Source organism: Benincasa hispida, chromosome 9 (assembly GCF_027475165.1).
Source record: "Benincasa hispida cultivar pf3 chromosome 9, pf3_genome.v1.1, whole genome shotgun sequence".
NCBI lineage: Eukaryota > Viridiplantae > Streptophyta > Magnoliopsida > Cucurbitales > Cucurbitaceae > Benincasa > Benincasa hispida.
The window spans coordinates 2,585,372-2,591,491 of NC_143486.1; positions in this window are offsets into that span (position 1 = coordinate 2,585,372).

Consider the following 6,120-nt stretch of genomic DNA (forward strand, 5'->3'; position numbering starts at 1 on the left):
ATCGATATTTTGTTCAAAGCCATAAGATTTGATCGCAACGTCAAATATCATATTCCATGATCTAGAAGCTTGTTTTAATCCATAAATGGATCGATTAAGCTTGCAAACTTTTTGCTTTTGACCCTTCTATATAAACCCTTCTGGTTGAGACGTACAGGTACACTCTTCAAGATAGTCATTCAGAAAAGTTGTCTTGACATCCATTTGCCATATTTCATAATCATAAAATGTGGTTATGGATAAAATTATTCTAATAAACTTTATCATGGCAACTGGAGACAATAGGTTTCTTCAAAATCTAACCCCTCTCTTTGGGTAAACCCTTTTGCCATCAGTCTAGCTTTGTAGGTCTATACCTTACCATCTTGGTCTCATTTTCTCTTGTAGATCCATTTACAACCGTTGGGTTTTACCTCTTCAGGTTGATTTACAAGATCCCAGATAAAATTCCATTTCAAGGTCCATGACTTTAATCCATTGGTCTTTGTCCACATCGTTCATTGCTTGATTAAAAGATAACGGATCCTCTAAACCATCATCTAGTATGATGACTTGAGTTTCAGTTAAACTCATGTACCAGTCAGGCTGTTGCACAACCCTCCCACTACGACGAGGCATTCTCAACTCTTGAGAAGGATGTGAAGTACCAGTTTCATCGACAACTCTTGTTGATGGACCTGCTCTATCAACAACTTTTGTTGAAGGACCTGCTCGAACAACAACTCTTGTTGATGCATTTGTCATTTCTCTGGACATTTGTTCTATTACTAACTTACTGCGAGGTTGATGGTTCTTTATATAATCTTCCTCTAGGAAGGTTGCATTTGTCGATACAAACACTTTATCTTTATGAGGATTATAAAAGAAACCACCTTTTATTTCTTTTGGGTAGCCTATAAATAGACATACTTTTGAACGGTGTTCCTGTTTTTTAGGATTCTATACCAACACATGTGCTGGACAACTCCAAATTCGGAAGTGATATAAATTTTCTTTATGTCCTCTCCAGAGTTCGTAAGATGTTTCAGAAACACTTTTCGAGGGAACCATGTTCAAAATATACACCGAAGTCTCAACTGCATGTCTCCAAAAAGAATTTGGTAACTGAGCGTAACTCATCATGGAACGAACCATGTCCAACAAGGTTCTGTTTCTTCTTTATGCTACACCGTTCTGTTATGGTGTACTAGGGGCTGTGAGTTGAGACTGAATTCCATGTTCTATCAAATAGTTATGGAATTCTATGTCCATATACTCACCACCTCGATTTGATCAAAGCGTTTTTAATCTTTTTACCTAATTGGTTCTCAACCTCAGCCTTATATTCTTTGAACTTTTCAAAAGTTTCAGACTTTTGGCGCATTAGGTAAACATGCCCATACTTGGAATAATCATTTATAAAACTGATGAAATATTCATACCCTCCTCTTGCTCTAACATTTAGAGGCCCACAAAGGTCTGAGTGAATCAACTCTAGGGGTTCTTTGGCTCTAAGACCTTTTCCAGAAAAAGATCTTTTTTGTCATTTTACCCTCAAGACAGGACTCGCATGGTGGTAATGAACTGTCTTCCAACTTGTTTAGATGACCGTTCTTAACCAATCTCTCAATCCTGTTGAGATTTATGTGACCCAGTCTCAAGTGCCAAAGATAGGCATTTGGAGAAATCTTCCCCTTCTTATGAGTCCCAACAGTTTTAAACATCTCTATGTTCAACACAGCTTTGACCTCAATTGGTTTTAACATGTACAAGTTATTTTCTAATTTTGCAGAGTAAATTTGTTTATTTCTAATTTTGATGAGCACTTCACCATTTTCGAAATAAACTTTATAATTTTGTTCTAGCAAACAAGAGATAGATATTAGATTCCTTTTCATAGAAGGAATATAATATACATTTTTCAAATAAATGTACTTATCTCTTATAAATAACTTCATATCTACCACTGCTTTGGCCGAAACAATCTCCCTGATGCCTACCTTAAAGATTGTTTCATCTTCTGTTAACTGTCTTCAGGAACTTGTTTCCTGTGAGATAATACATACATGATTAGTGACACCTGAATCAATTATCCAGATTTTATCGTTTTCCACTAAACATGCTTTAATAACAAGTAGATCATATTTATCTCGTTGTTCGAATTCAACATTCTCATCTACATAATTCATAATTTTAGATGAGTTGGGAGATAGAGGACAATCCTCTGTTAAAACTCTGTTGGTGTAATCAACCGCTAGTAATTTATTTGTTGATTTGATTTTACTGTTAATAATATCAAAAGTGAGTATTCTAGAATTCGACATGCTTATAAAATTCAAACAAATTATAATTAGCAAATTGTAACTAAATCCAAAACCAAGTTTTAGCTAAAAGTAATAATGTATAAATAACCATTATTTATTTGCAACGATATTTTAGTGAATTAGAATATGTGCTACCGTGGGACAGTCAGATACTCCTTCACTAAAACAAACAATTTTGACCAAACACTATCCTCGGAATAACTCTTATTTCCATAGTCGTTTAGTTATCATTTTCGATCAAGATCTTTACTAACAACTTAGTAATTCTTGTAAGTGTGACCCACCATTTTCAGATCTTATAGAATGGTATGAACTTGCCTCCAAAATAGAAGATATAATATCTAAGATGGAACTATAAAACCCTTTTCATTTTACTGAAGTCTGGGTTATTCTGAATCCTATGTTACAACCCTTCGTGGTGATAGCCATTGCTAAACGACTAGCAAAGGGCCGTTTAAAGCTAACCAGCAGGCGCAACATAGGAATCTCACAGTTCAGACTGGAGGAGACCGTAGGATATATTGACACATATCCTTCACCCACTTACTATGAACTACTTCCTCCGTTTACCTTGATATTGACTCATACAAAACACTTTCCATGGGGAGGTCACTCCTAGGGTGACACGAAGTGTCATATGAATCTCACGATGTAAACTATATAGAGACGTGGCAGTTGAAATCTATTTATCGTATAATAGACTTATATTTGAATAAATTCCTCTTATTCACCAAAATCTACATTTAATCTAAAAAAATACTCTCCGTAGGGAGGTCACTCCTAGGGTGACACGAAATACCGCTTAAATCTGGATTGTAACCTCTTAGAGATGTGAGAGCTAAAAATAACGTATCGTATATGTTATTAATCTCCCACTGAAGTTTTCTAATAACTCTAGCATATAAAAGTTATTAAACTGCCACTGAAGTGTTCTATTTTGGGTAGATTTATAGTTAGGTTCTTTTCGACTAATAAAACAACCCTAAGTCTATGTGGTTTATCCAAGTATAACTCTTATAATTGGATTTTAACCTACGATCTCTAGGTGATAAACCATTTTATTACCTCACATCACTCACATATGTTCATAAAACCTGTTACTAATGCTCAATTATTCAGTCATAATCCTCAGGTAGGAGGTGTCCTGTAAAGCAGTCAACTTAAGTATCCCCAGCCTTAGACAGGATTATATACAGGTTGAGTTTGTAACCTAGGTTTTATAAGTTTTAACAATTAAAACAGGTGGTCAACCTACGTGAGCATGCAGCTGTTGTTTATAGATTTTAAATATCTAACCCAATTTTATAATAACTCATAAAACTTTAGACATGCTATTCATCCATAACATACATGAGGCATTCAACATTTAATATAACATTTATATTAAATACAAGAAACCCTAACATGCATACTATATATGATAACAATTATAACATACTTTCAATGCATGTAACATGCTTCCTATGGTGGGATTTTAAATCTAAATGGCATACTATATGTACATACAAGATTTATTTAATTATAACATACATCAAATGCATAAATAATTAAACAAGACTAATATGGTTTTTAGTTTTGGCAAAAACAAGCAAACAAAACCTAATTGTTAGAAAACAGCTTCCGAACCACTCCTGGGCCGCTCGAATCGCTCCAAAATGAACTTAAGTAGCTTGAACTGGACCCGAACTGTCTAAACCAGACCAGACCACAAGAGAACCATTTGAACCGGCAGCCCTTGCACATGTTCAACATCTCACTGAGTCTCATCGTTTAGCAATGACGACCATCGTCTTGCATTTTGCCTGATCGTTTAGCAAAGCTACACGATCGTGTAGTATTTTCCCTCTATTGCATAGTGTCATCGTCTAGTGCCGAAGGAAGCTACACGATCGCTTAGTGTGTCACACTATCGCGCAGGTCCATCATTTAGCACGGACAATTTACTACACGATTGCTTAGCTCCATCGTCTAACGCATGAAGCCGATTGTTTAGCGCATGCAAAAGGTCAACGATAGTTTAATGCCATCGCATAGCATTCAACGCATCGCCCAGCTGCCACACAAAGGTATGCGATCGTGTAGTGCTATCGCATAGCAACTCGATGCATCGCTTAGTTGCCGCATAGAGGTAAACGATAGCGTAGTGCTATCGCTTAGTAACTCAACACATCGTTTAGATCTCGATCAAAGATAAACGATCGTTGTAAGCGATCGCTCAAGGCTATCGTATAGCTCTTCATTGCATCACTTAGTTCTATCGTATAAAACCAAATGATCACTTAACACCATCGTCTAGCGCTTCATGGCATCGTTTAGTATCCGTCGTAGTTAAACTATCGCTTAGCTCCATCGTATAGAACATCATATTTTCGTTTAGCATCGTAGGTTTAGTTCCATCACATAGAAACTTCAACGCATTGCTTAGCACTTCGTCTACACGATCGCTTAGCTCCGCTTCTAAACGATCGATCAGCGCAATCGCGTAGCACTTCATCCCATCGCTTAGAGCACATCGTTGCTAAACGATCACATAGTACCATCGTATAGTAAATTCAACGTATCGTTTAGTTCCCACGCCAAAACTAAACGATCGCTTAATGTTATTGCATAGCAAATTGAACGCATTGTTTAGCTCCCGCAGGTACACGATCTTCTAGCGTTCAACATCACAATGACCAGTGCCCATTGCTATACGATCGTCTAGCTTTTCTTCACATCATCTAACGCTTAAAGTTAAACAATCGTTTGGATACTGAAGCTCAATGACGATAAGAACAGAGGCTGATTTTCTGAAACTGCAACTCAACCTATTCGCTTGTTTCTTCGATTTACAGCTTAATTTCAACTTTAATGACTCTAAATAAATTACGGACTCTTAGGAATACATTTAAGCTCATCAAGCAAGAGCCAATTAAAAATTTAAATGAGAAATTAAAGAGAATTAAACAGCCAAATCTCAGAAAACCATATCAGTGCACCAGTTTCATATTTCTCATATAAAACACCCACCACACCAAAATTAAACCGAATTGAATGCTTATTTGATGATTTGATACCAATTGTAGGATTGTATCAATAGTAACGAAAGCACAAGGGTCATCTAAGCACTCGAATTTACTAATTTTAGCAATATATAAAGCATGCTTTTGCAGGAAAAAGTGAGTTTTAAGACATACCTCTTGTAGAACTTCTTCAAAGCTCCTTCACCAGCTGCCATCTTCTCCAAATCTTGTTGTAGACCAGCTTAAGACCTTCTCCACTATTCTCTTGGTGCTCTAGATTGAGTTGTGCGACTCAAAACAAGCTTGAATCAAGGGATGAAGAAGAAAAGCTCACTGCAGCAACCTTGTTGAAGAACCTTTCTTCAAACCGAATTTTCTCTAAAATTCTCTATGGATTACATGCCTCATTTTCACTCCAATCTCTTCATTATATTGCAGATCAACATGAAAAAAGAAGAGTTGCATGAGTTGCAGCTCGTGCTTGGAGAAGAAGATATTGCCATTTGAGTGAACTACTTGATGATGGATAATAGAAAAACCTCTTTTTCCATTTAAGTGTTTTGTTTTCCAATTTTCCAATTTTATCTAAAAATCCAAATTTGATTTTTTAAATCTATTTTGATTTGAAAATGAAAAATGTAATTAATTTCATAAATTAATTATTAAATAAAACTTAATTATTTTAATATCAAATATTAAATTAATTTTAACACATATCCATCTTTATATATTTAAATCATATTTAAATAATTCATCTATTTTGTTTAATTCTAAAATTAAACATATAATTATATATCATATAATTACTAATTCCC